Source organism: Taudactylus pleione, unplaced genomic scaffold (assembly GCF_031769625.1).
Source record: "Taudactylus pleione unplaced genomic scaffold, aTauple2 ptg001948l, whole genome shotgun sequence".
Lineage (NCBI taxonomy): Eukaryota > Metazoa > Chordata > Amphibia > Anura > Myobatrachidae > Taudactylus > Taudactylus pleione.
In genome coordinates, this window is record NW_028286344.1 from 54,839 (window position 1) to 65,891 (window position 11,053).

Consider the following 11,053-nt stretch of genomic DNA (forward strand, 5'->3'; position numbering starts at 1 on the left):
GACTGAGCGCAGGGCGCTGCTCTGGTGTGTATCTGCGAGGGAACATGGCTCAGCCCATCCTGGGACTTGCAGTCCCACAACATACTACTTGAGCTGCTGTGTAGGGACTGCATCTGCTGGTCTGCATAGCCTCCTATGTCAGTGACAGGGTCACCCCTAAAGTTCAGGCACAAGTATGTTCCCTGTTGTCATAACCTCCAATGGTATAAAATGTTTTTTGTTAAGCAAGGCATCCACTATACAATTATCTGTCAGATATCTGTCCAATCTGGCTGGTTGGAATTAAATCCTGGTAAATTATGGGAGCAAATGACAATCGTCCATTTGCTCACAAACACTGGAAAACAGACAAAAATGGTTGTTCAGACAAATTGGTTAAAACACGAATTTAACCAATTTGCTGGCAGTGGAAGAGCCCTCTGCGTGTCTGGAGACCCGATATGGCTGCAACAGCTTAGACTTATGCTGCCATACACGGTACGATTTTTTACACGATGTGCACGATTTTGATCAGTCGTAACGATCAATCGTGCACATCGTGTGTTGTTTCAGTCTGAATATGATGCCGATGCGCGTCCCCGAACTCGTCTAGTTGGATCGTAGATCTTAAGGTGCCCACACATACCGATCTGCACACGATCCCACGATGTGTGTGATTTCCCCTGAACTCTCCCCCGGCAGCTCCTACACACGATTTGGAGTAAAAAGCAGTAAGATCTATCGTGCATCTTAATTTTTTTTTTTTTTTTCCAAGTGCATTTTGTCCCAGATTGTCAGATCTGCCCTACTGCACGGCAGATCTGACGATGCGATGTGCGAACCAGCGGGGACATGCATCGCATCGTGATCGTGAGTGGGGACTCACGATTTTCTAACGATTTGGCCATATTTTACATGATCTGTCGTCACGATTCGTCGGAATCGGCCAGATCGTGTAAAATGTCGCTATGTGTGTGGGCACCTTTACTGCAAAACAGATCTACGATCTGGAGTACAATTTTAATACACTTCTATGCATTGTATTGGAAGACTGTACCGCTCAATCTACAGCATTTGACTACATCGTATGAAGAATTTCAAGGGTAATTGTACTACACATCTTACCAACTTATCATCGCACCGTGTATGGGGCTCTTTACTCAGAAGCTACGTGGCTGCAAGATCTGCGTCCATGTTCCCGATGGTTTTGTGGTTGCACGCCATGGAACACTTATGATAAGGCAGCAGTGGACATCCCTAAGCACGAGTAAGCTTTGGAGATATTAGCATATTTTCATAGTTGTGATCCGTGAGAGATGGCAGCAGCGATGGCATTTGCGTGCAGATCTAAATTAGGCCCTTTGTGCCCCCTTCCTTCCATTCATATAGCTTGATTGAGTGTATGCCCCCTCCCTTTACATTGCTTTATAGATGTTGTCTCCGTCCCTATTCTATAGCTTTATTTATTTTGTGCCCTCTCACCTTTATATGGATTTTAATATTACGAATTGTGCAGCGCGCCAGAATATGCTGGCGCTATGCAAGTAAATGTTAATAAATAAATATACATAGGCTTACCCTACTATCCCTTTAAACCGGGACACTCATGAATTACACAGGTTCTGTGGCTGGCTGACTTCAAGCCTGCATCTCACCTGGTATCAATCAGCCACAGATCCTGTGTAATTCATGAGTGTCCCAGTTTAAAGGGATGGCATGGTAAGCCTAACTATACAGTACTTTTTTGTGGCCCCTTCCCCCCACCCACCCAATAACTTCCTTCTTACAGGCGTGCATGTCTGTTCCTATCTCCATGTCGGTTCCCCGGCCGGGCAGCTCCTCCCTTCACTTCGTGGATAACGCGCTATGATGTCATCACGGTATTCTCATCTGCTCACACATGCACAGAGCACACAGCAAGGGGGCAAAGCCCAAGAAAACAGCAAGCCATGGCAGGGCAAAATAAAAAGCTATGAAACGCTCAAGGTCCTGATTCAGAGGTCGCCGCAGCTGTGTGTTTTTGCAGAGCCTCGGAGGCTATAATATGCAAATGCTAGTATCAGTCTTCCGCTTGTGTACTAGCATGCCCAAGCCCTGAAAAGCACTCTTTCAGTGTAACACCACCAGTGGTTCTCGACAGTCCTCCGTCGACACTTGCACCACCGTTAGAGCAGTAGCAATGTCTCCGTCTGAACATGGCCGCTGGCGATCTGAGAATGCAAACGCAGCAACTGTCACTGACACACCTATGGCACTCCCATAACACGCCCATGTGACAGATTTTTTTTTTACACGTCTTTAGGTCACCACCCAGGAACGCCCATGGTTTTCCCTTGCCAGTTCTGATACCAGCGGCCCCATACCCAGCAACGTAAGGTGACATATGCGCCATAGGAGTTTTCAGAATATTTTGCACATGCGCAGTAGCAATTAAGCGATCACTTAGTGTGCGCATCTGAACTAGGCCTCAAATCGTTTTTCACTATTAGTAGAGGAAGTGAGTTAAAATCTTGCCACAGATCAGATCCAATCCGCAGTCACCAGTTGATTAGGCCTCCACTAAATGTGTCTTTTTATTCTATTTCTGGACCTGTAATCTGTTATTTTTTTTTTTATTCCTTTACTTTCTGTGTATCTCAATATTTGCTAAAATGTACTAGTGCATGGCTGACGGGAGGTGTCCTGACCAGTTATCAGGAATGAACAATTTATATGTGTTCTTTTAGGCATGCAGTCAAAAAGTCGATGGTCACTATTATGTCGTCATGGTTAAAATGTCGACATAATTGTCGGCATGTGAAAATGTCGACATTAGGGGTTAAGGATAGTGCAGATATAGATTGTAGACATTATGGGCATGTCAATATTTTCACGTCGACACGGGGTAGATGTACTAAGCCTCGGAGAGAGATAAAGTGGATGGAGATAAAGTACCAACCAGTCAGCTCCTAACTGTCATTTTTCAAAACGCAGACTGTAAAGTGACAGGAGCTGATTGGTTGGTACTTTATCTCTCTCCAAGGCTTAATACATATGGGTCACTGTCAACAACTCTACGTAATATAGTGAACACATGCGTTTTTATATCCACGAACACTTTGGGCTAAGACAGTGGTTCTCAACTTACAGTTCTCAAGTACCCCCAACACAAGTCACAGCCGAGTTGATCTACTTTGCTGGGTCAGTAATTATCCCTCCTGCTTTCATAGACATAAATCCTGAAAACATGGCTACATGGGGGCACCTGAGGACTGGGGATGAGAACCACTGTGCTAAGGGAAAGCATGATGGGCCTGACATAGAGGTGCACGCGCCTCCTGACCAGGCTGTGTCTGTGTACGCAGCAGTAGTGAGAAATGATGCTAATGCCACAGCCGCTGTCGTTTGCGCAGAGACGCTCACCAGCCGCATCTTTAATCGGCTGCTTGCGTCCAAAGACGCAGCATCAATCTGAGCAACCCAGTGGCTGTTCAGAATGTCCAGTGGAAACTGCATACACAGACACAGTGGTTAGCTACGACACGCCCACGAAATGCTCACCACACGCCTGCGTTTGACTAGACTCCTCCCCCGTTACCTCCCATAGACACACACTGACTGTCAATCACTCTGCGTCAAAATTCTCCCGCCACGACTGCCATCGGTAAACCATCGCGACACATGCGCAGTGCGCCACAGAGGTGTGTGCTGTAGAGAAGACAGGCCAACTGCGCAAACATCGGCATAGCATTGCTTAGTGTCCGCAGAATTGCATGTTGGTTTTATACAGACACACATGAACTAGAGTGGTCAGCATTATTGCTTCACAGCACTGAGGTCTTGGGTTCAACTCCCATCAAGGCCCTATCTGTGTGGAGTTTATATGTTCTCCCCATGTTTGTGTGGGTTTTTTCCAGGTGCTACGGTTTCCTCCCACAATCCAAAAACATACTGGTAGGTTAAGTGGTTTCCCAAAAAAATGAACGTAGTGTGTGGCTGTATATGTGGTAGGGAATATAGATTGTAAGCTCCACCAGGGCAGGGACTGATGTGAATGAACAAATAGGGGCTTAAGTAATAGGCTGCGAGCTGACGCTTCTGAGGGAATTCATGCAAGAGTTCCCGTATTTTTAAAACGGCAATCATTTTAAAGGCTAATCCAGCTTGGCCATTTTAAAAATACGGGAACACTGGCATGAATTCCCGCAGCGGCACCAGCTCACACCCTATTACCCTATTACATAAGCCCCATAGGGGTAAATTTACTAAGATTCGAGTTTTTTTTTTTTCTTTTAATCTCGATTTGCATCGCCGAATCTCAGGTGATTTTCCCGTTTTTCATCTTGCAAATTTACTAAGTAGTGAGTTTAGCTGAAAGTGAGTTTTCCGATGGTGAAGCAGATCGAGATTTTTTCCCCCCTTAGTAGCAAGTTTAGATGAAATTACTCACCCAAGATTGCAGTGTCTTCTCTCTGCAAAACTCTCCCGAGCTAGCAGCCTGCACATATCAGTGAGATACGTGAAGGCTGCTTGTGTGTTGTACCTGTAAAAAACGGGTTAAATGTTTTAAAAGAAATGACATAGGGTCCCCACCCCAAAAGCTTAACCAGCCCTGGACTGGTCAGCCAGTCCTGTTTCCAAGAATCTCGGGAAACAAAACGAGTAGGGTTCCCCCGTAATTTAGGAACCAGCACTTGGCTGCAGAGCCAGTGCTGGTTTTAAATATAGGGTGAAAAATGCGTAGGGGTCCTCCTATATTTAAAACCAGTAGCGGACCCAAACCGACCGGGGTGTAATGCCACAGCCAGGAGACCCTATTACTGGGTCTCCATGGCCAAAGCATTCTCACCCCAAGCCGGTCAGATCAAGCCAGGGATCTCAGGGGAGGTGGGGACCCCCCCAAAAAGGTGCCCCCCCCTCTCTCGAAACCCCAGGCTTGGTCTGAACCTCAGGCTCTTCCCCCCTGGAGCCTCCCCCCGGAGGCTTGGTCTGAACGTCAGGGCTCTTCACCCCTGGAGCGGTGGGTACGGGGGTAATAAAGTGTTAAATAGTAGTGAACTATTGTATTTTACAGTGGAACTACAGGTGTCAGCATGCCTGCCCTTTGGCACTTGTGGAACTACAAGTGCCAGCAGGCGGCCGGTACCCATACCTCCACTGTAAAATAAATAGTTAAATAAAGACACAACACACACACTGTAGATAGTATAAATTTATTACACACCTACCTCAATCACACATACTCACCTGCTGCCAGATGTTCTGTCCCCTTGTCCCATGTAGAAATCTGTCATGGCTGCATCCATGACAGTAACCGCAGAAGCCACATCATGGAGAGAGCACATGGATGTCCTAGCAGACCTCAGGTATAATCCTCAACGCGTCGCCGCCGCACCTGCCGTCTGACCGCTCTAGAGATCAGGGGAAACCGGCACTGAGGTGAGTAACGGCCGATCCTAGGCCGCAACCTGACAATAAGAGCTCTCTGCGATGGTACCAATGTTTACACTGGAGTGCGACATTAGATGGATACGAAAGGCAACAGTGGGCATCTTTATGTGGCAGGCATTAGCATATTTTAGCAACTGCGATCCGTAAGCTTTTCCAGAGGAAATTCGTGATTTTTTGTGTGCACCCCCCTGAGCAGGTATATAGGTAGGTAAAATCTATATTTTAAAGCAAAAATGTTGGGAATTGCTTCAGAACCCCTTGGACACCGCCCTCTAATGTCTAATTAGGCACTTATTAGTTTTCAATTAGCTTAATTTGGCTAATAATTATGTTATTTTTGGGTGTAAAAAATGGCCTAAAATTACCCCAAAATTAACTTTATTGTTAGTTTAAGCACCCTAAATTTAATACAAATATTTATTAAAATAAACATATATATTTTTTTATTTTATTTAAAGTCATCACAAGTTACGCCAAAATCACTTTTTTTTTTCCAATTTTTTTGGGGCATTTTCCATTTTATTCGTTTGTATTTAAACAAAAAAATTTGCTTTTTAAATTTTTATTTTTTTTACTCTTTCAAAAACATAAAAAAATTACCAATTTGACGCCTTTTAAGAACCTCCCGTCCTTTCCTTATGTCCTCTTAACAGGCTTCTATATGGTGCAATCTCAGTTGCCACTTTTTTGGGGACCAGGTTGGTTTCTCCACTTTTTTATGCCCTTCTCCAAAGTCGCATTTTATAAAAAATGTGCACACCTTCGCAGCAAGTAATGCAAACTGGCATTTCTAATGCGATTTCTCATTTCTCTGGAGCGAGCATTAGTGCAACGTGTGTGAGCTTCACAAAACAAACTTGCATTTATGAACTTGCACCTAATTGGATTAAGCCCTGTCGTCATTTTGTCGGTATCGACATTCTGAATGTCGACATTCAGACTATGCCAACATTATACATTTTCAGATTGAAGACTTCATACCGACTAGCAGGGCCACCATCAGGGCCCCTGGCTCCTACAAGCTGATACCTAGAGAGCTGCACATTGGCAGAACTCCCGGAGGCCATGGAGGCATTGGCCTCCAGGCGCCAGTTATCAGGGGGGCACAGAGATATCCATCTATAACCACTGCCTGCACCCTTCTGATCAGTGCAGCAACGCAGGCAGTGGTTATAGATGAATCTATCGTAACCATTACTGAGGGGTCCATCTGGGCAGCCTTTTACCAACGGCTGCCTAGTACAATAGAGTGTTTCCACAGAGGGGTTGTAGGCAGGAATTTTGGATGCCGGGACCCAGAATGCCGGCTTGGAATCCCAACACCATTCAGAATCCCGGCGTAGGAACCCTGACCGCTGACATCCCTACGGTAAGGGGGTTAAGGGGAGGGTTAGGTTTAGGGGTAAGGCACTAGGGGGAGGGTTAGGCTGCGTGGAGGGTTAAGCTGTGGGGGGATTAGTGTTAGGCTGCGGGAAGAGATGGTTAGGGGTAGGGTTAGGGTACTTACCGGCAGGTGTCGTTATTCTGACCGTGTCGGGATTCTCACTGCTGGGATCCTGAGAGTCTGCATCCCATACCCAACCCAGAAATGTGAGGGTACTGAAAGATTTATCCAATAGTCGGGCTTCAGCATATAGAACAAAAAACTGTGACTTGAAGTGGATGTATCAATAGTCAAAACCCTTTCATTAACCCCTTGTAGGAGACGGGTGGCTTTTGAAAGCATGCGATGGGTCATTACCAGGCATAGGGCTTGCTTCAGATGTGGACGCAGACTGAGCGATTGTTAGTTATTGCGCAGGCGTTTTAGCCGCACTGTGCATGCGCAGAGATTGAATTGCAATTATCACACAGGGTAATCACTCGCAAAGTGAGTGACAGGTAGTCAGCATTTGGGGGAGGTAACGGGGGGTGGTTAGAAAAAAATGCAGGTGTTTCAGACCATTCAAACACTATTTTCTGGGCATCCATGAATTACCCACTCGCAGCAGTAAAGCCCTCTGTGTGTCTGGAGACATCTAAGCACTGGGAGGCGAGAGAGTCATTAGCATATTTTAGCAATTCCGATCTGTGAGAAGTTGCAGCTGCGATGGCATTTGTATCCACACCTGAATGAGGCCCTTATGCAGCTTATGAAATGCGTAAGCTCGGATCTATTTGTTTTATGTCAAATCAATCCAATATAGGCATAATTCAGTTGGCATATTTGCATATTTTGGATGATTTTAGCATGCCACGGCATATTCTTAAGATTTGTGTTTTTGTTTATTTTTGTTTATTTAAGAAATATATTTCATAAAAACAGCAGCCATTTTCTTCTTATGCAGACCACCAGTGGCCAGGAGACAATTGGAAATCTCAAGTGTGCTCTTGGACAAGTGGGTGACAGGTGATGGGGACATTTTGGTATTGGCTGATGTGTTATAAGAGAAGGACACAGCATGTCCACAACAATGAAGCGAGTGTCGCAGTTTGAATTTGCGCCTTTGACTTCAAGTGACAGGGAACGAAGTGACAAGATATGGAACCGACAAGAGGCATGAGTTACCTGAAAATTTGGGGTAAATGTTGGTATTCTATGAATCACAAGTGACCGATATTGCTGGTTAAATTTTTGTTGTTGCAAGAAATAGTTTCTGCTGTAAATTTTTTTTTAATTAAAATTAATAGATTTTATTACATATTTTAATTAATTAGTGAAGTAACTGAAACTTAAATATGGGTAAATATAAGGGAAAAAAAGATGAAACAACGGCTGTTAATAATTGACCTACATTTTTTTGGCATATATTTTGACATATTTTGGGCATTTACTTTGCACATCTTTACCGGGCGTTGGGTACAGGATACCGGCGCTCGGGATCCTGGCGGTCAAAATCCAGACGCCGGCATCCTGCTAGGGTTAGGATACCGACACCTTTCAGTAGGTATCCTAACCCTTTTCCTACCCCTACCCCTCCGCGGTGCCTAAACCTAACCTCACCATAGTGCCTAACCCCTAGCCCTCCCACTAACCTCGTTACCTTCAGGATGCCAACATCAGGACTCTGACAGGTGTCGGGATTCCGGCGCTGGTATTCTAAGCGACGTCATCCCCTTTGCCAGAATATCAACCCCATCCCCTTTACCGGCTTGGCTGTAAATTCCGTTCTTATTTTGGGAATTATTTTTTACTTAACTTCCTACATTTGGTCATTACAAAAATGACCCTGATTCAGAGGTGGGCCAGTCAGCACCCGGTATTTGTACACAGCGGCTGTGATATAATATGCAAAATCCGCAGGAGGCGTTTTATAGTTAAAAGACACCCATTGCCAGCTTCTGTGATCTCCTGCTTAGGTGAAAGGGGACAGGGTTGGATTCCCGGGTGGAGTGACCCAGCAATCCAACCCAGGTAACTTGCAGGGTTTAACTCGGGAATGACCCGTGAACCCTGCAGTGTAAATGGCGTGATACGGGTCACAATGACCTGGACCGTGCCGCATCCCGGCTTCAGTGGCACTTGGAGATGACGTCATCTCCAAGCGTCCACTTGCACGCCGGAAGAGCTGGGTTACTGCAGACCTGGCTCCGATGTGAATGGCACCGACTCGGGAATATCCTGGGTCGGCTGCCGGCTAAATTTCGGGTCTGATCTGGTTTGAAATCCGCTTTGAAACCCTGGGCCTGATTTAGACTCGTTCGCTAGGATGCGTTCGCACGTAGCCGTCAGCAGCCAAAATATGCAAATCCAGCGATCGTACGTCAATACATTAGCACGCCCACTATGTCTTGCCGTTCGATCGCGGTATGTAATTAGACGCCCACCAGCCTGACACAAGACGCCCACTTTCCCGTAGTAACATACATCTCCAGGAAGTGTATGAAACAATCGCTAACATCGGACCCGTACGCAGCACTTGTGGCTGACCATACCTTATCGCAAGCACTGTGAGTGCTGCTGTGTGTAATTCAGCCATGTGACGTATACCCTGACGATGCATCTTATTTATGCATGCCCCTGAAACGGCGTTCAGATGCCCAGACGCGCCTGCGTTTGCACCACCACACCCCAGTTACCATCGACCACCCCCTGTCACCACCCATAAACGGCACGACCTGTCACTCATACTTGCGGAGCGTCTGTGTACAGGGTGCGAACGCTTACCGATCGCTTGGACTAGTTCGGGCACGCGCACTGGGTCTTGTACGCTTGCGCAGAATGCAAACATCGGCAGGCTATGTGCGAACGCCGCCTAGCGATCAAATCTGAATTAGGCGCCCTGTTCCATCCTCCGGGTCAGACCTGGAATTTAGGTATAAAAGCGGTATTACTGTACTGCAGAAATAGCGAAACGTAGGATCAAAGACATCTTAATCCGATTCTCGGAAGTCTTGCCTTGAAGTTCATCTTCAGGAACAGCCGATATATATATATATATATTTCTCTCTCCTCTCTCTCTCTCTCCTCTCTCTCTCCTCTCTCTCTCTCTCTCTCTCTCTCTCTTCTCTCTCTCTCTTCTCTCTCTCTCTTCTCTCTCTCTCTCTCTCTCTCTCTCTTCTCTCTCTCTCTTCTCTCTCTCTCTTCTCTCTCTCTTCTCTTCTCTCTCTCTCTCTCAAGAGATGCAAAACCACAAGATTTCTAGTCCTGCCATGTTCAAAGCTAGAGTTGCTGGAGAGGAGACATTATGATTCATTTACTAACATTGAATTTAAGTGCAACATTTATACGAAACCACAGCAACCAATCAAACACCAGCTTCCACGGTCTTTACCTGCACCAGACATATAAAGCGCCAATTGCTGATTGAACACTGCCAATTTTGCAGCTAAATGGAATGAATGAACCAGCCCTATTTTCTTCAGTTTAACCATTCACTGCCCTGTCTAGGTTGTCAATCAGTGAAATACAGGTGTCTGAAATATGGCAACGATTTCTGCCTTAATCTAGACTATCATCAGGGGCCCATGTTGATAGCTCAGATCAGAGGTTCCCAAACTCAAGGCCTGATTCAGACCCAGACACTAAAGCTGGCCACACACTAGACCAACTTACAGCCAACCAGCCAACTAGTTGATTGGTTGGAATGAAAATCTGGTAAGGCATGAAAGCAAATGACAAATCAGTAATTTGCTGCCAAACGACGGGAAAATGGACAATAACTGTTGTTTGAACAAATTGTTTAGATCAAACATTTAACAAACTTGTCTGAACGACCATTTTCATCTGTTTTCTGGCATTTCGGAGCAAATTGCTGATCATCAGTTACTCCCATACGTTACCACATTTTCATTCCAACCAGCCAACTAGTTGGATGAAAGTTGGTCTAGTGTGTGGCCAGCTTAAGCCACGGACGCACGCTATGGCCGATAGTCGCCCGTCTGCGTATGCATCAATATGCGCATGCTCAAGTCACTCACTGCGCTCGGGAATTGTGCGCTCGTAGTACACAGACTGGACTCTACTTTTAGTGACAGATAGCGCCGTTTGTGGGTGGTAACAGGGGAAGGTGCTTCTGAACGGGGGAGTGGTGCTGCAAACGCAGGTGTATCTGGGCATCAAAATGGCGTTTTATGGGTGTGCATAATTAGCATGGAAGCGTCATTGTACACGTCACTCGGTTGTATTTCAGCCTGCAGTGATCACAGTGCTTGCAGCGTGGTA